General features: G+C 45.1%; 2 long non-coding RNA genes across 2 annotated transcripts; both read left to right on the forward strand.

The window, feature by feature from the left end:
• Nucleotides 1-2,210: 2,210 nt before the first annotated feature.
• LOC142072066 (uncharacterized) lies at nucleotides 2,211-3,802 on the forward strand. Its single transcript, XR_012668332.1, has 3 exons — nucleotides 2,211-2,360; nucleotides 2,800-2,862; nucleotides 3,293-3,802. It is a non-coding gene; the product is annotated as an uncharacterized LOC142072066 (long non-coding RNA).
• Nucleotides 3,803-5,138: 1,336 nt separating this feature from the next.
• LOC142072067 (uncharacterized) lies at nucleotides 5,139-27,221 on the forward strand. Its single transcript, XR_012668333.1, has 3 exons — nucleotides 5,139-5,764; nucleotides 26,743-26,839; nucleotides 27,094-27,221. It is a non-coding gene; the product is annotated as an uncharacterized LOC142072067 (long non-coding RNA).
• Nucleotides 27,222-27,445: the final 224 nt, after the last annotated feature.

The raw sequence follows: 27,445 nt of genomic DNA on the forward strand, positions 1-27,445 counted from the left end.
CTTTTCTCAGCCATTTAAAGAAATCATAATCTAACACATACCTAGCTAGATTACTTACTAAAAGTTCTAAGACTCCATTCCTGGTCTATCCCCGGCAGAAACCAGTATAAGACAGACACACAGACCCTTTGTTTCTCTCCCTCCTCCCAGCTTTTGAAAGTATCTTGTCTCCTCATTGGTCATTTTGGTCAGGTGCCAGCGAGGTTACCTTTAGCTTCTTAACCCTTTACAAGTGAGAGGAGCTTTCCCCTGGCCAGAAGGGATTTCAAAGGGGTTTACCCTTCCCTTTATATTTATGACAGGGCGTTACCTCACAAGTGGAGAACCAGTGTTGACAGGGCAGATTCAGTCAGGGTGGATGTGGTCCACTCCCAATAATTGATGAGGAGGCCTCGATACCAAGAGAGGGGAAGTTGCTTTTGCAGTGAGCCAGCCACTCCCAGTCCCTATTCAAGCCCAAATTAATGGTGTTTAATTTGCAAATGAATTGTAGCTCTGCAGTTTCTCTTTTAAGTCTGTTTTTGAAGGTTTTTTTGTTGCAGGATTGCTACTTTTAAATCTGTTATAGAATGTCCAGGAAGATTGAAGTGTTCTCCTACTGGCTTTTGTATGTTACCATTCCTGATGTCTGATTTGTGTCCATTTATTCTTTTACATAGAGACTGTCAAGTTTGGCCAATGTACATGGCAGAGGGGCTTTGCTGGCACATGATGGCGTATATCACATTAGTAGATGTGCAGGTGAACGAGCCCCGGATGGTGTGGCTCATGTGATTGGGTCCTCTGATGGTGTCGCTAGAGTAGATATGGGGACAGAGTAGACAACGGGGTTTGTTACAGGGATGGGTTCCTGGGTTAGTGTTTCTGTGGTGTGGTGTGTAGTTGCTGGTGAGTATTTGCTTCAGGTTGGGGGGCTGTCTGTAAGCGAGGACTGGCCTGTCTCCCAAGGTCTGTGAGAGTGAGGGATCATTTTTCAGGATAGGTTGTAGATTGTTGTAGATTTTATATAGTCCCTGAGCAAACAAAACATTAAATTTTGTGCCTTCTGAAGCTCTAACTGCCACTTGCTGCTCATAGAGGGTGGTAGGTGAACCTCAAAACTCTGTGTTGTTCAATTTAGATAAGTAACCAGAAGCAAACCAAAAACAGAGATGTGGAAATATATTCCCCTTGTAATTTAGGTCCTGAACTGGAATTTTCCATTGCTCTCAATCGGAAGTGCTGGATGCTGAAAGCTTTTGCAAATCTGGGCACTTATTTAGATGGCTAAATAGGAACTGCTGGGTGCTTAGGAAACACTTAAGGAAGTCATCAGGGATGTCAATCCAACAGCAGAAGGATTCACACTTGATTTAACCTGACACCAGATGACCTGACCTTTTTTGTATTCACCCCAAACTTTCTACAGCTCTATTACGCTAGCCCACGTGTGAACCAGATGGACAAAATGTTTAATTCAAGTCTTAGGGACATACACTTGTACTTAACATGTTGAGAAAGTTGCTTTTGTCGCCAAATATACAACGTTTTTGCTGTATAAACTGCCACTGTATAGCCTAAGAACATTTATAATTAATTGTAACCTCCCTGAAGAGCAGGAACAGGTGTGCTCAGACACAGACTTGCAACGAGCAGGTATAAATTCTCTGTCCCATAGCTAGTATAAACAGGCCTTTGCAAAAGGACTGCTGTCTGCCTTCATCACTAAAATGGTGAGCAAACTTAGAAGTTAATTCATTGGTTGTGCTAAGTTTCAGCTTGGGTGAATCTGTGTTGCGCTGCTGAAGTCAATAGAACCATGCTGGTTTAGGATGCTGGAGCACTTGCCCTCCATCTTCTACTTTGGAATGATTGTTTTTTAAGCTTGTTCAGCTTGGCCAAGATAAGCATGCAGAAAGAAACTATCCTGTGCACATGCGGTCATTGTATTCCATGGCTCAGTTTTACATAATTTATTTCAGCAGAGTTACTGTTGATTTGCATTAGCCTAATTAGGTATTTCCTCTACATTTATGCTTCTTTTCTTTGCAGTACATTTGTATAATGAAAAAAATCCCTTAAAAAAAAAAAGCTGGAAGTAAAGATAGCCAGGTAAATTTAATTGCAATACTATGTCATAAAGGAATTTGTGCTAGACATACTGTTTTGATGAATACGTGTACTGTACTTTTCCATTTGATATTAACCTAATGTCTTATAGATTCCAAGGCCAAAAGGGACCATTGTGATCATCTAATCTGGTTTCCTGTATAACACAGGCCATAGAACTTCCTCAAAGTAATTTCTAGAGCAGAACTTTAAGAAAAAACAGCCCATCTCTTTAAAAATTGACAGTGATTGAGAATCCACCACTACCTATGGTAAGTTGTTCCAGACCAGAATGAAAAGGTGTAACAAGCATGGATTTTGGAAAGGAAAATCATGTCTCACTAATCTATTAGAGTTCTTTGAACATATCAAAAAAGTAATGGATGAAGTTGACATAATTTATTTAGACTTTCTCTTGAACAGATCCTTCTGATTCTAGGAAATGCAATAATCTGTATCAAACCTGCTCATCATATATTGATGAAGTGGTTAAAGCCACTTTGTATTTCCTGAGCAGAAAAGAGAGTTCAGCATTTACATGTGGCTTCTAGTAGTGTCCTCATTAAACATTCATGTCATTTTCTTTTCTTTTCCATACTTGTCTAATAACTATACCATTAAAGTCATTAAGCTGCAAGACTTGAGTTGTTTAAGTGCTATAAGATATGCCCAGCAAATTGTTGGCTCCTGAGATATTGGTTTTCTGTCTAGATTGCTGGTATTTTCACCGTCCCTTGAAACTCCAAATCGAATAATCTCTGCAGCAGAAGAAAGGTAATTGAGACATAAGGCACAGCTCTGTCCTGCAGGGAATAAACAAACAAAAGATAGATATGCTTACAATAGCATTCTACAAAGATAGCAGCGCTCTGTTTTACAAAAAGCTGTTCTTCTTGATAGAATCAGAAAACCACCTCAGCTAGAATGGCGGGCAGACGGGGGAGAACAGATCTTGTTGCTTTCCATATAAGTGACACAAAGGACATTGCTCTGGTTTAACGGAAAGGCATAAGCAGCTAGCCTAGTAGACAGAACTGGCCCCTGGGATCTATGAAACCCATGGTCACTGATCCTTCCTGAGTTTGGGGATTCAAGAAATGTCAAGGCTAATCTCAATATTTACGATGTGTGGAAAAGTCTGTTTCTAGCCCTGTTAGTCGCACAGCTTTAAAGATTGTGATTGTTGTTTATTATTTATTTACAGTAATGCCTGCTGTATGTGAAGCACTTCCTAGACATTCAGGAAGGGATGGGCCCTGCTCCGAGGAGTCCACAATTTAAGGACTGACCGGTTGCCACAGTTTAGGGGAAGAGGACAATCACTGCTTAAATTGAGCCGGGAAGTAAGCTGCCACATGTCCAGGGTTTCCCAGAGTCATCCCTGGGGAATCTGTATGGGTGCTCAGCACGCACTGCCAGCTGGCCAGTTTTGGGGGCTCAGGATCATCCTGGACATCTCGGAGGTGGCAGCCCTACTGGGAAGTAAAATTTCAAAATAGCGAAGTGGGTCCCTGAGGGGTGCATGTTTTTTGTACTGCATTGGGGGAAAAACCCCTACTATTGGCTGCTGCCCTCACTTGCATGCCTCCTGGGGAAGAAAAACCAATCAGACTGCTGCAGGAAGCTCAAGGCATCTCTGCTTGCTCCTGTCCATTTCCCCCACCCCAAACTCCGTGAGCAACAGGATGGCTCCTTGGCTCCTCCCTTTCCCTCCCTGAAACATGTGACCTGGGAAGGGGTGGGAGAGGGGACTCCACTGCAGCCCCCTCCAGGCCTGGGATAGTGGGGCAAAGTACCCCAGGTGCTGCAGAAGGAGCAGAGGGGAGGCAGAACAGGTGGGGGATAGAATTGATATGGGACTTGGGGGTTAAGGGCTGAATTAATTGTTGGGCAGGGGATGAGGGAGTGGTGAGATACCCCGCTCATTTTTCAGACCCCTTTAAGAACCAGAGACAATAAGCAATGTATGTATAAGTCAACTCAGCGCACTGTAAGCAGTCTGGCAGAAGTGGGGCTTTGAGAGAGAGTTCAACGTGGACAGAGAAGAAGCCTTGCAGGTGAGCTAAGGAGGGGCCGTACCATGCTTTGGGGACTTGTGGGGACAATGGGGAACCAGTGGATGGATTCAAAGAGAAGAGTGGTGTGACCAATTCAGCTGGCAAGGAGGATGACATGAGTGACCGCATTTTGTGACAGGAGAAAGTGTCTGCTTTTGGGAGGCTAGAAAAGAGGATACTGCAGTAGTTGAAGCAGAGCTTAATGCCTGAACAAGAGATGTCTATCTGAACAAACCACTAGCTAGGGTTGAAAGTTTGCAACCGTGACATGTCGTAAATACACTGGGGTATTGGTTGTCTCCTTGAGTAGCCTAGGGCTGGCCACTGAGGCCTTTGAAGTCCAAGGCCCTGAATCTCCCAATTAACTCATAGCTGTGACAGGGATGCCACTCAGGCAGTTGGCGGTCTGCCTGCCACTGTGCTGGCACTTCTGGCAGGCAGCCAGTGCAACCATGAAAGAAGGCCATTCAGCAGTGTGAGAGGCACAGGAATCAGTGGATTTAGCGTGATAGAAGGAACTCCTGGATTCTCCCACCTCTGCCACTGACTCCTCCTTCAACTCGGTCGATCTGACAGATAAGGTCAGATAAGAATCCTTGCCGCTTATAAGTTAACATGGATCTAGAAGAGCTACTCTAGCTTATCCAGAAGTTGTGGATTTGATGTAGGAAACACTGGGTGAAATCCTCTGGCCTGCGCTAGGCAGGGGTCCAGACTTGATGGTCCCTACTGGTCTTAAAATCTATCCATATGTGAATCCCAGGCCACTTATTGTTTGTATTCTCTGGAGTCTTCACGATTAGATGAGAAAGCTGTCAGTTCTTCTCAGTGGTGTCCATTCTGGTCATAATCTTGAGCCTCTTTCTGGGTGTTCTTTATGTGAAGTGGATTGCATAGTTCCTTGTCACTGCTTGTGTACGGTGTGCAACTGTGCATAGTTAGGCAACTCAATGCCCACATGTGGATTATGACTTGTTATTCTTGTCACCTGGCAGGTATTGTGGAGAGAACACAGCTGATGGAAGGCGTGACATTCTATATGTTGTGGGAGCATCCTGGAACCCATGTTACTCATTTTTATATAATCCCGATCTTACCTTACAAGGCATGCTTTATATGTATCAGGGGAAAGCGTATGAACTGCTGAAAGTCATTTCTCTACCCATGTATGTGTATCATTCATGCATATGAAGTTATTAGAATTGTGTTGTATGGTGGTCACTAAAACATGCTGTAAATTGGGGAATCAGCCGGATATTAGCTCCCCAGAGGCAACAGCAACGAAAGTAACCAACGCCCAGGCGGGGTGTCAAACAACCCATCACCAGCCATTGTCCAGCAAGGGAGCTACAATGCAATGACTCACCTATATGAGGCCACACCAGGGGAATTGCTCAACCTTGCCGGGAGACTCAGCATTGCCCCAGACATGCTTGGACTTGTGTTTTCCAAGTACATGGACTAAGGGTATAAAACAGATAGAGTGGCCATATGCTTGGCCCCTTCTCCTATGCTTCAAGCAACTAGGACACTGAGAAGAAGACAAGACTCCAATCAAGGAGATTGGCCCATATTTCAAGGGTGAAATCTGTATACTAAGGACTGCAATATCCAGTGGGGTGAGAAAAACTGCTTAATCTTGTTGTTGCCCAGTCTAATAGGGTTGAGAGTTTAGATTGTGTGCTTATATTTTATTTCTTTTGGTAACTAACTCTGACTTTTTGCCTATCACTCGATATCACTTAAAAACTACCTTTTATAGTCCATACATTTGTTTTACTGTTATCTTTACCAGTGAGTTGGTATGAAGTGTGTGGCAAACCTGCTCGGGTTTGACACAGGCTGGTGTATGTGCACTTTCCATTGATGAAGTGGTGAACCAATTAATAAATCTGCATTGCTCATCTTGAGCAGTGCAAGACGGTATATTCTGAGGTACAGTGCTGGGAGCTGGGGGGTTTGGGCTGGTGCCTTTCTCTTTGTGATTCATGAGTGTCTCTGGGAGTATTCATGCAATCTAGCTGGGTGTGGGGCTAGTGATCACAGCACCTGGAGGGGTTGCTGATGGTCACCAGCAAAGCATTGTGAGAGACAGCCCAGGCTGGAGAGAGTTCAGGGTGCACAGTGGTCCCACAGTCCCGGGCTGCACCCCGGGGGAATTCCATCACAGAAGGAACCCAGTTCGTTCCTGCATTGCTCTTACTACAGAGACTATAGGCTTGCTGCCTTTTTCAGTCTGTTACGTTTCTAGGTGCCTATTGATAGTAAGCCTAGGAAATAGCTCAGCAGTTTACAAGCAGGGTTTTGTTCCAAACCCCTTTCCTCCAAGGCTGTGCCTGTGCAGTGTGGTTTGTGAAGCATTCCCATTTCTATGAGCCCATGCCTTTGCGTTTCACCGTCCTGGTATCCATTCTCAGGGGTGGCTCCCTGGAAAGTAGTGTATCCCTCAAGAGCACCTTATAAAACCACCACTTATACAATTCCTTCATTGTTGTATCTTATATAGGAAGGGCTACTCTCCTTAGGCTTTAGGAATGCATGCTCTTTTCTTGCATCCCCAGGATGCTATAGGTTTCTCAACTGCTCTGCTGCCCGCTGACCAACTAGATCCCTTTCTGGTATAATAATCCTCTTGCTTCAAAGCAAAAAGGAGCTGTCTTCCCCAATCAGATAGGATCAGGCTCTTGGAAAGACCTCAGACTGATTAGCTGTCATTAAACATATGCTAAGAAGGAGCAGCTGCAACTTTTAACAGCTTTTAACAGATGTCAGCTACCCATCCCTGCAGACTTCTGGCTTGGATTGCACAAACAGAATCTCCTTCCTTAGAAGTTTTTAAGGTCAGGCTTGACAAAGCCCTGGCTGGGATGATTTAATTGGGGATTGGTCCTGCTTTGAGCAGGGGGTTGGACTAGATGACCTCCTGAGGTCCCTTCCAACCCTGATATTCTATGATACTGCACAAGAACTGGAAGCTGCTTCATGGGTGAAATTTGGCTCAGTGCAGGAAACCTGTGCAAGGCTCCTTGCATCATGCTGGTGCTTCCACTCTCCTCAGCAGTGAGATCAACACTTATCCTGAAGGGGTAGGGAGCTGGGCAATGAACTTTTATTTCTTCTTCCTCCAGGAGGAAAAGGTGCCTGTGGTGGCAGGTGGGGATGGTTTTTCTCCCTCTCTAGTGCCTCTCCACTAGGGTAAGTGTGCAGGCTAGGGGCAGGACAGCTGTGGAGACTGGTCAGCATTTAGCAGGTGAGAGGACATTAGGTTTATAGAAGTGATTTTTTCCCTCTTTCAGCGCAAAATCCCATGGGTCTTACTCAGTTTTTACTCCATCACAAATCCCATTGACTTAAATGAGGGGTTTGCCTGGGTAAACGCTCGAGGCCCAATTCAGTGCTCAATGGGAGAATTTCCATTGACATCAGTGGGTGCTGGAGCAGGCCCTCGGTGAGGGTTTTGATTAGACAGTAGTAAGAGCAGGAAACTGTGCTCTCAGGGTTCTGGAAAATCAAACCCACCTTTACGAGGTACTTCCCTTTTACCACTACATCAGACACCTGGTGTGAGGAGTGTATGGCTTGTGTAATTGCTATCTTTAGCCAAATGCTGAATCAGTAGCAAATGTATTCTGCCAAAGCTGAATTACAAGCCAGCATGGATAGAACAATAAATGATACAGACATATGTATTATACTCAATCGTTTATTGCAGCAAAATGTTTGTAATAAATATCAAGAACTCTGCAATCTCCTAAAATCAGAAAGCAGAACATATCAGACATGACTTTACTTGCTGAATTTCGTTAGTAAATACTATTGACGCCAGACCCTTGATGAAGAAGCACTACAGAGAAAACCTCTGTGTTTGGTTAAAGAGATGTATAAAAATCCCTAGATATCGTTAAAGGTTGTAATTTCCATTTTCTATCACAATACTTTGGCAATTACTGATATTCAGCAAAGAATTACTTTTTTCTTCATTTTTTAGAACATAACATAAGAACAGCCACACTGGGCCAGACCCAAGGTCCATCTAGCCCAGTATCCTGTCTTCCAGCAGGGGCCAATGCCAGGTGCCCAGAGGGAATGAACAGAACAGGCAATCATCCAGTGATCCATCCCCCATCACCAGCTTCTGGCGAACAGAGGCTAGGAACACCATCCCTGCCCAGCCTGTCGACTAGCCATTGATAGACCTATCCTCCATGAATTTATCTAGTTCTTTTTTGAAATTGAATTAACGCAACCTGCAACATTTAAGGACCTTGTGCTGAAAGCTCTCTTTCACATGCTGGTTACCTAGAGGGTTAAGATAATAAGTGTACTTGAGGACATTCATTTCAGTCTTGTTCAAGCAAAATTTGTTGCTAGTGACAAAATCTTCATCTGAAAATAGAGATTGAAAATAATAATGGGATTTTCAGAGGCACGCTGCTCTGCTTAATGAATCTGTAAGCTCAGGGGTTGTACCATATGACTGGAGAATTGCTAACATAGTTCCTATTTTTAAGAAAGGGAAAAAAAAAGTAATCCAGGTAACTACAGTCCTGTTAGTTTGACATCCGTAGTATGCAAGGTCTTGGAAAAAATTTTGAAGGAGAAAGTAGTTAAGGACATTGAGGTCAATGGTAAATGGGACAAAATACAACATGGTTTTACAAAAAGGTAGATCATGCCAAACCAACCTGATCTTCTTCGAGAAAGTAACAGATTTTTTAGACAAAGGAAATGTAGTGGATCTAATTTACCTAGCTTTCAGTAAGGCGTTTGATACGGTGCCACATGGGGAATTATTAGTTAAATTCGAAAAGATGTGGATCAATATGAAAATTGAAAGGTGAATAAGGAATTGGTTAAAAGGGAGACTACAGCGGGTCATCCTGAAAAGTGAACTGTCAGGCTGGAGGGAGATTACCAGTGGAGTTCCTCAGGGATCGGTTTTGGGACCAATCTTATTTAATTTTTTTATGACTGACCTCAGCACAGAAAGTGGGAGTGCGCTAATAAAGTTTGCGGATGATACAAAGCTGGGGGGTATTGCCAATTTAGAGAAGGACCGGGATATCATACAGGAGGATCTGGATGACCTTGTAAACTGGAGTAATAGTAATAGGATGAAATTTAATAGTGAGACGTGTAAGGTCATGCATTTAGGAATTAATAACAAGAATTTTAGTTATAAGCTGGGGACGCATCAATTAGAAGTAATGGAGAAGGAGAAGGACCTTGGAGTATTGGTTGACCACAGGATGACTATGAGCCGCCAATGTGATATGGCCGTGAAAAAAGCTAATGTGGTCTTGGGATGCATCTATTTCCAGTAGAGATAAGGAGGTGATAGTACCGTTATACAAGGCACTGGTGAGACCTCATCTGGAATACTGTGTGCAGTTCTGGTCTCCCATGTTTAAGAAGGATGCATTCAAACTGGAACAGGTACAGAGAAGGGCTACTAGGGTGATCTGAGGAATGGAAAACCTGTTTTATGAAAGGAGACTCAAGGAGCTTGGCTCGTTTAGTCTAACCAAAAGAAGGTTGAGGGTAGATATGATTGCTCTCTCTAAATATGTCAGAGGGATAAATCCAGAGAGGGAGAGGAATTATTTAAGCTCAGTACCAGTGTGGACACAAGAACAAATGGATATAAACTGGCCATCGGGAAGTTTAGACTTGAAATTAAACAAAGGATTCTAACCATCAGAGGAGTGAATAGCCTTCCAATGGAAGCAGTGGCGGCAAAAGACCTATCTGGCTTCAAGATTAAACTCGATAAGTTTATGGAGGAGATGGTATGATGGGATAACATGATTTTGGCAATTAATTGATCTTTAACTATTCATGGTAAATAGGCCCAATGGCCTGTGATGGGATGTTAGATGGGGTGGGATCTGAGTAACAACAGAGAATTCTTTCCTGGGTGTCTGGCTGGTAAGTCTTGCCCACATGCTTAGGGTTCAGCTGATCGCCATATTTGGGGTCGGGAAGGAATTTTCCTCCAGGATAGATTGGAAGAGGCCCTGGGGGTTTTTCGCCTTCCTCTGTAGCATGGGGCATGGGTCACTTGCTGGAGGATTCTCTGCACCTTGAAGTCTTTAAACCACGATTTGAGGACTTCAATAGTTCAGACATAGGTGAGAGGTTTATTGCAGGAGAGGGTGGGTGAGATTCTGTGGCCTGCGTTGTGCAGCAGGTCAGATTAGACTATCATAATGGTCCCTTCCGACCTTAATATCTATGAATCTATGCTCCCATTGACGTCTAGAGTTTTAACATTAATGGGAGCCGGGGTGAAAGTAAGGGGATATGGGCCGGTACGGCATACCGGTAAAAGGTAGCCGCCAATACCGGCCCATACCGCTGACTTTTAAGCGCTGCCCCTTTTGCGCCCCCGCTCAGCTGCCCTGCCGGGTCCCTTCCAGCAGGGCCGCCAATGGTGGGGGCACAAAAGGGGCAGCGATGATCCAGCAGGGCTGCCGATGGGGGGCGCAAAAAGGGCAGATGGGCTGGCTGGGGGATGCTGACCCCAGCCCAGCCCCGCCCCTTCCGCCCAAGGCCACGCCCTTCTGGGGGGGCCAGAACGGCCCCGTACCGGTAAGAGCTGCATTTTACTTTCACCCCTGATGGGAGCAGACTTAGGCCAATACTGAACACTTCTGAAAATCTTGCCCTGTGGGCACATCTCCACTCGGAGGCTGCTGCAGTTTCTGGGCCGCTCCTGAGCGGGATGTGATATCAGGGAGAGGGTGCACAAGGAAGGCTCAGTTGAAAGTTCTGGCACAAATGGCAACGGGGGAGAAGGAGAGGGTGCTGCTGAGAGGACTAGACTTTGCCATTTTTGATAGCACATGAGGAAGAGCAAAGAAAAAGCAGCTCAGCCAGCCATGTTTCCGGTAGTGGAGTGGTGCCTCCTTCTAATGGTGTTGCTTCAATGAGACAACCGTGAAAAACTATTTGCCTGAAACCGAGGTTCATAATTTTGGCCAGAATTCAACCAAATACCTATTCCTTGCACGTGAAACTTCAGTACAGTCCTAAATAGCTCTTCAGGGCATAAGGCAACATTGAATCCTACGGCTTTCATTACATTGAGGTATAATATTTGCAGATTGTTGTAGCCCTGTCAGTCCCAGGATATTCGAGAGACAAGGTGGGTAAGGTGATTATCTTTTATTGGACCAACTTCTGTTGGTGAAAGAGACAAGCTTTCGAGACACACAGAGCTCTTCTTCTGGGCTGGGAAAGGTTTCTCAGGCTATGTCTACACTTAAAGTGCTACAGCCCCATAGCCTTAGTGCTACAGCTTTACACTTCTGTGTAGACACTCAGGTATACTTAACTCTGCCGCTCAGGGGTACGGATTTTTCACACACCTGACTGACGTAGTTAAACTGACCTAAGTGTAGACCAGGCCTCAGAGAGGTGGATTAACTATGTTGATGGACAAAACCCCTTGCATCGATTGTGGAAAGCATCTATGCTATGGTGCTGCCGTGGCACTGCACGAGCACTATAGTGTAGACATACCCAGATGGCCAAAGGAAAGGCTCTTACCTCCTGCTCTTGTGACCTCTTCCTCACCAACAGATGAGTTTTGCTTTATCCTCTCTCCAACATTATCTCAATTTAGGACCACTAGGGTGCTCAGGCTATATTGATTGGTAGAACTTTGCAGGGGGGAGACACCTATGAATTAGTATGATTTTTAACATGGCTTTCAGTGTGTGTAATGCTGAAATCCACATAGCAGGTGCTCCCAGAGCAGTCAGCCCCAGGTGTGCATAGCTTCTGGAATTAGGGATTTTGCCTCCTCCCTGCAACAAGCCGAGGATATTTTTCTCAGCATGCTGCCTTAAAGTGCAAAAGGGGTAAGAAGCACTTTCTTGCCACTTACAAACTGCTCAATATATTTGACATGAACATTTCTATTTAAAATCAGCTTCTGGCAGCCCCCATGCAGCTAAAAAGTGCTATCATTTGTGGCACTGGGAATACAAGGTCAAAGCCTGTATAGCAGCTTCTGCCCTGCTCTCCAGAAGAGCAATATACTGCACCACAAGAGGAAACAGCAGCATTTGGGTGAGCCTGAGAAGAGCCAGCTCACCTCTTGGACCCCAAAACTGTGGAAGCCTCCTTGAAACTCACTGCAGTAAGCAGTGTAGTTATATTGGAAAGGAACACCCACCTCTGTGACAAAGTACTAAGAGGGATGGCTACTCAATGAAATGACAATACTGTTTTTCTACAGATCTTATTTTTCATAGTACCAAAACTGAATTTCGTGGCAGCCAACCGCTGACACCTGAGAAATTGTTGATGAAGGTGAGTTACATCCATCCATCCACTTATGTGGTGTTCCTCAGTGTGGTAGCTGAGTTTGGGGTGCTCAGAGCACTTTGGATGTAGCTATGGGTCTGGCTCAAAGAGTCTAAAAATAAATCCAAATAAATTACCTGCCTGGTTTTTGTTAGACTGCCAGTAAATTAGGTAGCTTTTAAACAATAGCCTACACATTCCTAACAGTTCTCTTTCAGGTTGCTTTTATAAACAACAAGCAAAACTATCATAATTCTCTCCTTCACTTTTATGAAATTACTGCAGTGTGCAAACACCGTTGTCTGCATGAAATTAGGAGGATTACATCTAACTAGAGTAAAACAGGAATTCACACATTTTGCCCTGTGCCCAGATCATATCCAGTGCACTTCGTAATTGTGTACCGGTAATAAAACTCTGAAAAGCTTCCTCTCTAGGTGTAGTAATTTTATGTGAAGTTAACTGAGGCACTGGAAGGAAAGTGGGCTTCTCAGAGATCAATTTTATTCGTCTTAAGAAGTAGCTGACTTTGTAAGGCCGCAGTTCAGCAAGGAGCTTCAGCATATGCCCCACTTGGAGCATGTGACTAATCCCACTGAAATCAAAGGGACTACTCACGTGCTTCAAGTTAAGCATGTGTTTAAATAACTCGCCAAATCCGGGGCCTCAGTGATCACCATTTGCAAACTCTGAAAATATTGAATAATACCAGACCCAGGAGTGACTACTGCGGGTCCCCACTAGATACACTTTCCCAGCTTAGCAGCAAACTGTTGATAACTGCACATCTGTTAAAAATACGCCAGTGGAGAGCCGGGGAATTATACAAGAGCGTGTTGTACCAAAATACAAGGAAAAAGAGGTGAGAAAATCATTAAAGACAGAATTATAAAGCATCCAGATAAGCATATTACAACTGGGTTAGTTATGCCTTTGTGACCTGTTAGAATTCTTTGAAAGAGTTAACAAACTAGTGGATACAGAGAAAGTGGTGCTGATAATTTACTTAGAATTTCAAAAGGCTTTTGAGCCAGAAATGCTGGTAACAATGGGGTGAGAGGTTAAGGCTTGTTGGGGATTAAAAACTGGTTAAGAGATAGGAAGTAAAAAGTAGCAATGAATGGCCAATTTTCAGCATGGAAAGAAGTTAATAGTGAGTTGCCCCAGGTGTTTCTCAACATATTTAATAATGACCTAAAAGATGGGATGAATAGTTGGGTGGCAAAATTTCCGGATGCTACAAAATGATTTAAATTAGTCAAGCCAAGAGAGGATTATGAGGAACCCCAGAAGGACTTAACAAAACTGATTATTGGGCAACAGAATGGCAGCTGAAATTCAATTTAGATAAGTGCATGGTAAATTGGTAATGCACAGTGAAAGGAACAATATAAAGTACTTGAACACATTGATGGGTTCTGAATTAGTTGTAAATCCTGAAGGGGAACAGTTCTAGGCATCATTGTGGACAACCCAATATGCAGAGGCAGAGAAAAATGAATGAGATGTCAGAGTATGTTCACAATACAATGGAGAATAATCTGAAAATATAATTCAATAACAGAAATTGCAGGCATGTCCTCACCTTGAATCTTTCGTTCAGGTTTGAACTCCTCCTTCCATCAAAAACATAGAAAAGAGAGAAAAGGTTGGCAGACAAAGGCAATGAAAATTATTCAAGACAAGGGACAAAAGGAGGGATCCCCCAGAAGGAGAGATGTAAAGGCTGATGACTACTTAAAGTTCGGAAAGTGGAGCAACAGAACATGATAGAAGTACGGTAAATAAAATAACACATACTGCGTCTGTCCGCTCTTATTCCGCTTAGATGAAACCCTGACTCCACTGAATTCAATGGCAAGACTCCACTGACTTCAGTGGAGCAAGGATTTCACCCTTTGTCTCTGTACAAGAACAAGGATGTATCGACGAAACTAAAAGTCTCTTTAAATTCAAACTCCCATCTTCTTCCTCTGCCTAACATGTTATAGTGAATGAATGATTTTAAAGTGAATTAATGTATCCAAAATATAGCTGAAATAGGAACACCTAGAAAAAGCAAATATTTATAAATATCTTAACAAAAATACTTAACAGTAACTATTTATTTTTCCTCTTCTCCCCTTCTCTGCTTTGATGTAAAATCTGGCGCAGTTCCCTATTCCGACCAAGAGGAGGCACGAACACTTTTACCCTTGATTTGTCAACTCATTTATAATCATCCTTTCATTTCTCCCAGCTAGTGATACTAACAATATTTTATGTATTATTTATTATCAATGTTTGCATTTAGGGTTGCTACGAGAGAAAAGTGCATTCATTTGCATTAAATAAAATTAGTCCATCTTGAACTGAACCTGGGCTTTTTATGAAATTCAGAAAGGGTAAGCTAACGTTTTTGAAATACTCCTCTGCAGTTCCTGGTTTTAGCCATAAGCAGAGGTCAAACAGATACACTCTAGTTTTCTGCAAGCTTTGAGGAACATCCAAAATTTCTATAAAATTGGAAAAATACCATAGTTTACTGTCAGACTGGGGGCCATAGGCACTGGGATTAAAGAGGATTTAATAGAATCGGAGTTCATGAAGTGGGGTTGCTTCTCTTACTATTGATCAGAAACAAAAATACTCACATGCTTTGGGAAAAAGTGCTTTTGCACTATTTAAGTAGCCTATCAGAAAACAAGAAGTACTAAAAATCTTTCAAGAAAGTCTTATTCCCTGAGATTTCTGTCTGCAAAGACATCTAGATATGTCCTATTGCAGGACATATTAGTAAAGCATCTGAATGTTTGGGTTTTTCTCTGATACCCCTTCCCCAAGCTGCGTGAGCTTTATCGATCACTGTTTACACTCAGGGCCTGATGTTCAGAGGTAGTGAGCACCTGCAGCCTGCATCCCTTGGAGTTGTCGGTGCTCAGCACTATATGGATATGCTTCAAGTGAAATCTTCCTTTAAATAAGCAAAAGAACTTTAAACAAGGGAAGGTGCTTTTCTTTGTTCTGAGTCACACCAGGCAACCTCACATAATCGTGCACATTTAATACATTCCCTTTTCCTGTTCTTGTACAACTGGGTAGTAACTACCATAGGTACTAAACGCTTCTATCATTGAAGACAAAGAATTACTAGTGGATAGCATGATTCATCTCTGTCATCACTGGTAAATATATGAGAGAGAAAAATACAAACCCACAAAATCAAATGTCCTAACCCACAAAAAAATCAATATTAAAATAGATGCAGTCTGGGCAAAGTTCTCTAAAAGGATAGGACAGCACTTTAAAAATAGAAAGTGGATAGTCTGGTTTTTGTTGTTTACTGTAATGGCAGGAAACAGTTGTGCTTTGCTTTTTTAAAAAAATAAGTAAAACATGCAAGATAAAAGCAGCTCATCTTTGGATTAAGCCTGGCTCAATGACTTCCTCTGTGGCCAACTCATTTGGAACTTTTCCTTTTCGCTGCTGTTGCTGGAGTCCGAGTCATGAACATATCCGGATTTAGCCTGTGTGTCCAAAAGGAACAACTAGGCAACCAGACTGCAGTCAGCAACCACTGAAAACTGTAGTGGTAGTTGGAGTTGGCAGGGATTCGATGATCAGACAGCATGGGCAGGGAAAGGCAGGTGAATAATGCACGGGGCTAGGAAATGAAGGTTCTGTTCACAGCTAAGTCACTGACCTATGGTGGGTAAAACACTCTTTGTTTCCCCTCCTGTCTTGTCTATTTAGACTATTAGCTGTATGGGTCAGGGACTGCCTCTTATGCTGTGTGTGTACAGTACCACCACAGTGAGACCTCTAGGCACTCCTGTAATAGAAATGATTGAGCCAGGAGGTCGAAAAGATCAAACATACAATGAAAACTGTCTTAATGCCACCTAAGGGAGTGGCAAGAATCAGTCACCTCAGGGACATCATGATGCTCTGGAGAGGGCATTGGACTGTCAGTCAGGAGAGTTGTGCTCTACCCCGTCTCTGCCATGAACTTCCTGTGAGACCTTTCGCCACTCTGTGTGTTTGCTTCGCCACGTGTGTAGTGGGGATAATAATACTTTCTCCACCTGGATAAAGTACTTTGGGATATTTGGACCGAAAGTATTATGTAGTACCAGAATAAAGATAAAATCAAAGGTAACTTGTATGGGAAATGTTGACAATCCTATAAAAATGGTGCCCTAAGACAGGGGTAACATGATGGAGGTTGTGCTTAGTGCTGTACGGTTAAACAGTAAAGGTGCCCAGAGAGGTAATGTTTTTTCCTGAACTATGTTGCTGACAGAATTAATTTTGAAGTGATATCCGAAATAAACCCAAACCTATAACTACCCCTACCTTCCAGTGTTATGAATCTTCTGCTTTCTGATTGGTTGCAGTATCCCCAGTGGGATACTCAGAATCATCATAGAATATCAGGGTTGGAAGGGACGTCAGCAGGTCATCTAGTCCAATGCCCTGCTCAAAGCAGGACCAATCCCCAACTAAATCATCCCAGCCAGGGCTTTGTCAAGCCTGACCTTAAAAACTTCAAAGGAAGGAGATTCCACCACCTCCCTGGGTAACGCATTCCAGTGCTTCACCACCCTCCTAGTGAAAAAGGTTTTCCTAATATCCAACCTAAACCTCCCCCACTGCAACTTGAGACCATTACTCCTCGTTCTGTCATCTGCTACCACCTAGAACAGTCTAGATCCATCCTCTTTGGAACCCCCTTTCAGGTAGTTGAAAGCAGCTATCAAATCCCCCCTCATTCTTCTCTTCCGCAGACTAAACAATCCCAGTTCCCTCAGCCTCTCCTCATAAGTCATGTGTTCCAGTCCCCCTAATCATTTTTGTTGCCCTCCGCTGGACTCTTTCCAATTTATCCACATCCTTCTTGTAGTGTGGGGCCCAAAACCGGACACAGTACTCCAGATGAGGCCTCACCAATGTCGAATAGAGGGGAAAGATCACGTCCCTCGATCTGCTGGCAATGCCCCTACTTATACAGCCCAAAATGCCATTGGCCTTCTTGGCAACAAGGGCACATTGTTGACTCATATCCAGCTTTTTGTCCACTGTAACCCCTAGGTCCTTTTCTGCAGAACTGCTACCTAGCCATTTGGTCCCTAGTCTGTAGCTGTGCATTGGGTTCTTCCATCCTAAGTGCGGGACTCTGCACTTGTCCTTGTTGAACCTCATCAGATTCCTTTTGGCGCAATACTCTAATTTGTCTAGGTCCCTCTGAATCCTATCCCTACCCTCCAGCGTATCTACCTCTCTTCCAAGTTTAGTGTCATCTGCAAACTTGCTGAGGGTGCAATCCACACCATCCTCCAGATCATTTATGAAGATATTGAACAAAACCGGCCCCAGGACCGACCCTTGCGGCACTCCACTTGATACCGGCTGCCAACTAGACATGGAGCCATTGATAACTACCCGTTGAGCCCGACAATCTAGCCAGCTTTCTACCCACCTTATAGTGCATTCGTCCAGCCCATACTTCCTTAACTTGCTGACAAGAATACTGTGGGAGACCGTGTCAAAAGCTTTGCTAAAGTCAAGCAATAACACGCCCACTGCTTTCCCCTCATCCACAGAGCCAGTTATCTCGTCATAGGAGGCAATTAGATTAGTCAGGCATGACTTGCCCTTGGTGAATCCATGCTGACTGTTCCTGATCACTTTCCTCTCCTCTAAGTGCTTCAGAATTGATTCCTTGAGGACCTGCTCCATGATTTTTCCAGGGACTGAGGTGAGGCTGACTGGCCTGTAGTTCCCAGGATCCTCCTTCTTCCCTTTTTTGAAGATGGGCACTACATTAGCCTTTTTCCAGTCGTCCGAGATTTCCCCCAATCGCCATGAGTTTTCAAAGATAATGGCCAATGACTCTGCAATCACATCTGCCAACTCCTTTAGCACTCTCGGATGTGGCGCATCTGGCCCCGTGGACTTGTGCTCGTCCAGCTTTTCTAAATAGTCCTGAACCACTTCTTTCTCCATAGAGGGCTGGTCACCTCCTCCCCATGCTGTGCTGCCCAGTGCAATAGTCTGGGAGCTGACCTTGTTCGTGAAAACAGAGGCAAAAAAAGCATTGAGTACATTAGCTTTTTCCACATCCTCTGTCACTAGGTTGCCTCCCTCATTCAGTAAGGGACCCACACTTTCCTTGACTTTCTTCTTGTTGCCAACATACCTGAAGAAACCCTTCTTGTTACTCTTAACATCTCTTGCAAGCTGCAACTCCAGGTGTGATTTGGCCTTCCTGATTTCACTCCTGCATGCCTGAGCAATATTTTTATACTCCTCCCTGGTCATTTGTCCAATCTTCCACTTCTTGTAAGCTTCTTTTTTGTGTTTAAGATCAGCAAGGATTTCACTGTTAAGCCAAGCTCGTTGCCTGCCATATTTACTATTCTTTCAACACATCAGGATGGTTTGTCCCTGTAACCTCAACAGGGATTCCTTGAAATACAGCCAGCTCTCCTGAACTCCTTTCCCCGTCATGTTATTCTCCCAGGGGATCTTGCCCATCAGTTCCCTGAGGGAGTCAGAGTCTGCTTTTCTGAAGTCCAGGGTCCGTATTCTGCTGCTCTCCTTTCTTCCCTGTGTCTGGATCCTGAACTCGACCATCTTGTGGTCACTGCCTCCCAGGTTCCCATCCACTTTTGCTTCCCCTACTAATTCTTCCCGGTTTGTGAGCAGCAGGTCAAGAAGAGCTCTGCCCCTAGTTGGTTCCTCCAGCGCTTGCACCAGGAAATTGTCCCCTACACTTTCCAAAAACTACCTACTACCTCACCATGGCTGCTATGAGGCAGCTGTCTCATCTTTAGTGTCCTCACATCCACAAGGAATTTTTGTTCTTAGTTTTGGCCATGTCTTCTCCATGGAAATCTGTGTGTTTAATGTGTCATGAAAGTATTCTTTCAGGCACACAGTTCTCTTGATATCCCACAATGCATAGTGCACAGTATCCCACGGTGACCTTGCAACATCCTATTGAATGTATCGCTAGTGACCTGCCCACCAACTTTATCTATCCAGCCTGTCTTCCTGCCTTTCTCTGGTTTAGGCATGTAGTATGTACCCTCATTGTAGCACTGAGGTACTCGCAACAAAATTAATGATGCATTGAAACTGTCCACGATGAACTCTATTCTTCTCCATTCTTTGCTTCTGCCACTGTTGTTTAGAATCCTTTGCTTCCCCCTTTACTTCTTTTCCGTCCTCTTCTTCCTCATTATCCTCAGTCCATAGGAAATACTGCAGGTCATTCTTCAGCCTTTGTTATTGAGAGAAGGCTTTGGAGATGAGCTCTGAAAGTGATCCACCTACAGCTCATTCCAATTTGATTCCATTAGTGGAGTGTGATGGGGTATCCCCTGCACACTAGCATGCAAGGGGGTTAATAGAACCCTAAGGCAGCTGCGCAGGAAGCAGCCAATAGGAGAAAGGCTGCAAGAAGCAGCCAATCAGGACCCAGAGGTAGTGAGTTGCTGCCTGGAGCTCTAGGAGGGAGGACTGGGTTCCTAACAGGTGGATGGAAGCTAGCCCCAGGGACAGAGCAGTTGCTGGCAGGGAGCGAGGGGAAGCTCCTGGCTGGCTGCTAGGATTGACATGCTGAGGCCCTGAGGTAAGGGCGAAGAAGCTGCTGAGGGAAGTGGTCCAGTGAAATGTACTGAGAAGCTGGAGGGGATGCAGCATGTGGCTGTCACCTACAGGGTCCCTGGGTGGGGACCCAGAGTAGTGGGGGGCCCAAGTTTCTCCCCCTTCCCCCCCCCCCCGCCCCACCACAGTTGCCAGTGGGGAAGTGGCAGGACATTTGGACGGCTGTATTAAACCCTGGAATGGGGGAGCACAGATGGTAACACAGCTGGAGGGCCATGTCATGAAGAGGATGCCACGGTCCCTGGAGTGATGTGGGTCAGAGAGCAGGTGTATTGGTGGGCGAGGCACCATTGGGATAGGGCATACTGACCTATGCAACAAATTCCCAAGATGGCCAGTAGGAGGTGCCAGCGCGGTGAGTGGAGTCCCATCACATAGGGATAATCCATCAAAATTATTCTAGCCCCTGCTCGTAAGAGTTTTACCTGCCGCTGTCAGCCGCAGCGTCCCCACTGAGTAAAGCGACGGGCCGTGGATGGGGAGATGGTCTTTGAGAGAGCCTTAGAAATCAGAACTAGGATCTTCATGGAGCAGCAGATGTCCTCCCCACCATGAAGCTTGATTATTATAATTCCCTCCCAGAAGGGCTTCTCCACTACTGCTATTTAGGGACTGATCTAAAGCCCATTAAAATTAATGGGAGTCTTTCTACTGATCAGGCTCCTAGTGCAGAACCCATAGGGGTTCATAGGACTGATCATCTGTGATGGTATCAAAGCTGTCCCGTATTCTTTATACTCGCTGTCCATGGAGCAGCAGACTGATTTTTAAGACCATCCTGCTGTTTTTTTAAAGCTTAGAATAACACTGGTCCTGGCTGTGTTTGAGACCCCTTTCTTGAATCGTGGTGGTTGTCTGCACTCTGATATGACCTGACACCCAGGAATTCTCTACTGCACACTATGTTGACAGGAGATGGCACTTTTGCGGTGGCAACTCTCCATGTGTGGAACTCTCCGTCCCTGCATAGCTGGATAACTTCTTAGATGTGTCTTTAATATTAGGTCCCCCTCCTGGAATTGCTTCTTCGTGGGTAGACCTCTGTGCTCATGTGGAGCCCGACTGATGGTTATAAACTGTTCAGGAAGGACAGGCAGGGCAGAAAAGGTGGGGGAGTAGCACTGTATGTAAGGGAGCAGTATGACTGCTCAGAGCTCCGGTACGAAACTGCAGAAAAACCTGAGTGTCTCTGGATTAAGTTTAGAAGTGTGTGCAACAAGAGTGATGTAGTGGTGGGAGTCTGCTATAGACCACCGGACCAGAGGGATGAGGTAGATGAGGCTTTCTTCCGGCAGCTCACGGAAGCTACTAGATCGCATGCCCTGATTCTCATGGGTGACTTTAATTTTCCTGATATCTGCTGGGAGAGCAATACAGCGGTGCATAGACAATCCAGGAAGTTTTTGGAAAGCGTAGGGGACAATTTCCTGGCGCAAGTGCTAGAGGAGCCAACTAGGGGGGGCGCTTTTCTTGACCTGCTGCTCACAAACCGGGTAGAATTAGTGGGGGAAGCAAAAGTGGATGGGAATCTGGGAGGCAGTGACCATGAGTTGGTTGAGTTCAGGATCCTGACACAGGGAAGAAAGGTAAGCAGCAGAATACGGACCCTGGACTTCAGGAAAGCAGACTTCGACTCCCTCAGGGAACGGATGGCCAGGATCCCCTGGGGGACTAACTTGAAGGGGAAAGGAGTCCAGGAGAGCTGGCTGTATTTCAAGGAATCCCTGTTGAGGTTACAGGGACAAACCATCCCGATGAGTCGAAAGAATAGTAAATATGGCAGGCGACCAGCTTGGCTTAATGGTGAAATCTTAGCGGATCTTAAACATAAAAAAGAAGCTTACAAGAAGTGGAAGGTTGGACATATGACCAGGGAAGAGTATAAAAATATTGCTCGGGCATGTAGGAATGTTATCAGGAGGGCCAAATCGCACCTGGAGCTGCAGCTAGCCAGAGATGTCAAGAGTAACAAGAAGGGTTTCTTCAGGTATGTTGGCAACAAGAAGAAAGCCAAGGAATGTGTGGGCCCCTTACTGAATGAGGGAGGCAAACTAGTGACAGAGGATGTGGAAAAAGCTAATGTACTCAATGATTTTTTTGCCTCTGTTTTCACGAACAAGGTCAGCCCCCAGACTGCTACGCTGGGCATCACAAAATGGGGAAGAGATGGCCAGCCCTCTGTGGAGATAGAGGTGGTTAGGGACTATTTAGAAAAGCTGGACGTGCACAAGTCCATGGGGCCGGACGAGTTGCATCCGAGAGTGCTGAAGGAATTGGCGGCTGTGATTGCAGAGCCATTGGCCATTATCTTTGAAAACTTGTGGCGAACCGGGGAAGTCCCGGATGACTGGAAAAAGGCTAATGTAGTGCCAATCTTTAAAAAAGGGAAGAAGGAGGATCCTGGGAACTACAGGCCAGTCAGCCTCACTTCAGTCCCTGGAAAAATCATGGAGCAGGTCCTCAAAGAATCAATCCTGAAGCACTTGCATGAGAGGAAAGTGATCAGGAACAGCCAGCATGGATTCACCAAGGGAAGGTCATGCCTGACTAATCTAATCGCCTTTTATGATGAGATTACTGGTTCTGTGGATGAAGGGAAAGCAGTGGATGTATTGTTTCTTGACTTTAGCAAAGCTTTTGACACGGTCTCCCACAGTATTCTTGTCAGCAAGTTAAGGAAGTATGGGCTGGATGAATGCACTACAAGGTGGGTAGAAAGCTGGCTAGATTGTCGGGCTCAACGGGTAGTGATCAATGGCTCCATATCTAGTTGGCAGCCGGTATCAAGTGGAGTACCCCAAGGGTCGGTCCTGGGGCCGGTTTTGTTCAATATCTTCTTAAATGATCTGGAGGATGGTGTGGATTGCACTCTCAGCAAATTTGCGGATGATACTAAACTGGGAGGAGTGGTAGATACGCTGGAGGGGAGGGATAGGATACAGAAAGACCTAGACAAATTGGAGGATTGGGCCAAAAGAAATCTGATGAGGTTCAATAAGGATAAGTGCAGGGTCCTGCACTTAGGACGGAAGAACCCAATGCACAGCTACAGACTAGGGACCGAATGGCTAGGCAGCAGTTCTGCGGAAAAGGACCTAGGGGTGACAGTGGATGAGAAGCTGGATATGAGTCAGCAGTGTGCCCTTGTTGCCAAGAAGGCCAATGGCATTTTGGGATGTATAAGTAGGGGCATAGCGAGCAGATCGAGGGACGTGATCGTTCCCCTCTATTCGACATTGGTGAGGCCTCATCTGGAGTACTGTGTCCAGTTTTGGGCCCCACACTTCAAGAAGGATGTGGATAAATTGGAGAGAGTCCAGCGAAGGGCAACAAAAATGATTAGGGGTCTAGAACACATGAGTTATGAGGAGAGGCTGAGGGAGCTGGGATTGTTTAGCCTGCAGAAGAGAAGAATGAGGGGGGATTTGATAGCTGCTTTCAACTACCTGAAAGGGGGTTCCAAAGAGGATGGCTCTAGACTGTTCTCAATGGTAGCAGATGACAGAACGAGGAGTAATGGTCTCAAGTTGCAGTGGGGGAGGTTTAGATTGGATATTAGGAAAAACTTTTTCACTAAGAGGGTGGTGAAACACTGGAATGCGTTACCTAGGGAGGTGGTAGAATCTCCTTCCTTAGAGGTTTTTAAGGTCAGGCTTGACAAAGCCCTGGCTGGGATGATTTAACTGGGAATTGGTCCTGCTTTGAGCAGGGGGTTGGACTAGATGACCTTCTGGGGTCCCTTCCAACCCTGATATTCTATGATTCTATGATTCTATGACGCCAACAGGCCCTGTGCCTTTCCTGGTCTCTGTGCAGGATCAGAACCATCATCTGTCCCTATATAAGACTCTTTCCCTCTTAAATGATGATGGTTATTTGTATTACAGTAGTTCCTAGAGGCACTGTACGCACACACACTGAGACAGAGACAGTCCCTTTCCTGAAGAGCTTGCCGTCTTAGTAGACCAGGCATGTGAAGGGTGGGAGCAAGGAAGAATCACAGCATCTTTGTGTACAGGTGGGAAACTGACACACACGGGGATTGAGGCCCAGATTCTCAAAGGTATTTAGGCTCCTAGCTGCTATTGAAATGGAATTTAGGACCCTAGATACTTCTGATTGACTAGACCTAAGTGACTCGCCCCAAGTAACACACAGGGAGTCCGTGACAGAGCCAGGGGCAGAACCCAGACCTCATGGGTTCCAGTCTCATGCCTTACCCTCCCGCTCCTCAGCCTTTCACAATGACTTCTGAAAGGGTTGGGCTTTTTTTTCTTAATTTTTCATTTTTTAAACTGTATTTTACACTGTTGTGCAGAACTCTGAGCATACCAATAGGGATGTGGCGCTAGATAATTATAATTTATCATTATGATTATTAATAGATTAATAGCTTCTTTTCACTTTGGTTTCCTAGGACCTTTTAAAGAATGCTAACAAAGTGACCCAGGTGCTGGGATTTATTCTAGCAGGATCCGGGCCAAAGGTTCTTTGTTACTTGTGTTGGGAAAACTTAAAATAGGTAATAAATAAGTGCAAGGTGGAAGGGGTTTTGCTTTGACAATGGTCAGTAATTGCTTCACAAATAGAGGCTTCAGCCTTGCCCCAGCTTTCCTCTTTGATGGTCAAGGCCAGTTTTGGAACACTAGCTTGCAATCTGTGGCTCAAGTGCTGGAAATAAGCAAATCGGCTGAGCACACTTAGGGAAATGTACAGAAAAGGGAATTCTCAGCCACACTATGTGGTAGTTACTGTGCCACCAGCCATGAAGAGCATTAGAGGGAGAACTGGCCTATGCCCACGACACTTCCTCTGCATGGGGGCTTTAGTCTTTTAGAGCCATGCATCTGTCCTAACCCCCAACATTTCCACTCCACCCTTTTGTGTCCCAGTGCAGGAATCTGTTCTTTGGCATTCGGGGGTGGTCTTCAAAGAACAGTGATCACTTAAAAGATGTAAAACTGGCAGAGCCTTCCACAAGGTTTGATCTTCGTTCCCTATCTAACACCGCACATTTCAGTTCTATAACTCAGTGCCTTCTCCTCTCTTCTCAGCTGCTTGCCACTCTTTCTGAACTAATTAAATGCAAACAGTCCTTTCAATGGTGCTACAGAAATGAGTCATCTCCCTGAAGGAGCAAACCATTACCAGAACTAGTTAGTGCAGACCAAAACGTCTTTAAGTTTAATGCAAAAGACATTTTAATTAACAGCTATCATGACATTTACAAGCAATTATTATACAGACCCCTGCTCCTCCTTGTGACAATGAATACCTCCAGACTACAATATGGTCATTGACCTCATTGAATAGGTCATGGGAAGGTAGTGAAAGCTCTCTACTGCCCCCGGCAAATGACTAGCTCTACAAGGAACACTGTGCTAAATGCATAGCAGTCATCATAGGCAATTCACTTCGGTGCTGAGAAACTGTATCTTTGTCATGTTAAATAACCTTTGTCAAAACACAAGACTGATGCTCTAGAAATCTGTTATCAATTTGGACATAGGCTACTAACGGGGTGAAAGTAATTTAAAGGACTTATTGGTATGCCAGAGTCCTGAGCAGGGGGCGTGGCCTTAACTGGAAGAGGTGGGGCCTTTAATACCCAGGCCCTTTAGATCAAGATTTAAAGGCCTTGGGGCTGCGCAGCTGGAAGCCCCGGGCCCTTTAAATCACCCCCAGAGCTACCAGCTGCAGAGGTGGCTGGGAGCCCTGGGTCTCAGGGGTGATTTAAAGGGCTCGGGGCTCCAGCCGCCGCTACCACAGCGGAGCTCTGGGCCCTTTAAATCGCCGATGGACTTCCAGGAGTTCCCGGCTGCTGCCGCAATCCCAGGCTTGGATGGAGATTTAAAGGGCCTGGTGCTCCACTGCAGTAGCAGTGGCTGGAAGCCCCTGGCCCTTTAAATCACCCCAGAGCCCTGCCGCTGCTACCCCGAGGCTCCAGCAGCGGGGCTTGGGCAGCGCTTTAAAGGGCCCGGGCCACTGTGGGGAGCCCTGGGCTCTTTAAATCACCGCCGGAGCCCTGCTGCCACTACCCCGGGGCGCCAGCAGCAGGGCTCAGGAGGCGATTTAAAGGGCCCAGGGCTCCGGCTGTTGCAGGGAGCCCTGGGCCCTTTAAATTGCTAGCCTGGGGAAGCCGGTCCTGTCCGGCCTTGCGTGGTGCACCGGCTCTTGCTGGTTCGACGTACCGGCTTACTTTCACCTCTGGCTACTAATAAAGTGAATGTACCATTTTTGTTGTTTAATCTTTGAGGCCGAGAACCTTGTAAGTGAATCTCTGTTCTCTGTGAAAAAGAAATAGGCTGTTGGGAAAATGATGAATTCAGTGTAGAGTGCTTGCTTCTGAGCTGATTGAGGGTTATTGGTGCTTCTTTTTGCCTGCCTGCCTGCCTACAGTGCTAGATTGAGTTGCAAAGTTCAAGTGCAGATAAACACTGTTTTGGAAGCTTGAAATGAGGAATCTCTTGTGCACTTGTAAGGATCCTAGCTCCCTCTGGGTCAGATAGTTCATGCATGTTTTCTGAGGTTCCAAATAAATTACACTACCAGTATTTTGTAGTGTATTTCTTAGCAGTTATTTAATTCCATTGTCTGGGTGACTTGAACTAGTACAGCTGTGCTGTTCTTTCAGGTATCCAGCTCAGACTGCAGATTGCCTGCTCATGCCAGCTGACGGAGCGTTCACAGTTCAACTCCCAGGAGTGCCCCTAGAGTGAATTATATGACAGGTACAACATTAATCTACACAGTGAGAAAGGCATGGAGGAAGGAACACAGGAGCTTTCAACTGGTTCCTATAATTCAGACCACTTTTTTGGAATTTACACTGGGCCCTGAGGGGCTATGCACTGGCTTTCTAGAAATGTCCATAGGGTCAATGCTGCAGAATGACCAGCAGTTGGGCGACTTCTGATTTTGCCAAACCTAGCCTAGAAGTCTTGACTTAATGTGCCATCTCTGTTCTTCTCTTCTCTTCCTATAGTCTTTGCATGACTGTCAGCAATGAAGAAGAGGGAAGTAGAGATAGACAGAAGACACACTGTTGGCAATGGAAGACCAATTTCTAATGCTTTGATGAGTGAAAAGTGGGGGAAAGATATTTGGAGCAGGAGCTGGATAGGAGGCTATTTCCAACTGGTATTTAAGAGGAACAACAGGAAAGCGTTACATAGGAGCCAAGAGACAAGAAAATGTATTTCATTATGGAACGTACATGTGGAGTCTTAGACAAGTTGAAAGTTTCTCTTTAAAGGGTGGTTATGATAAAAAAAGATAGTCCTCTTTGGTTTCCATATTTATTCTACATCAGTAACTTCTGCATCAATATTTCAAGT

The sequence above is a fragment of the Caretta caretta genome, chromosome 5, assembly GCF_965140235.1.
Source record: "Caretta caretta isolate rCarCar2 chromosome 5, rCarCar1.hap1, whole genome shotgun sequence".
Lineage (NCBI taxonomy): Eukaryota > Metazoa > Chordata > Testudines > Cheloniidae > Caretta > Caretta caretta.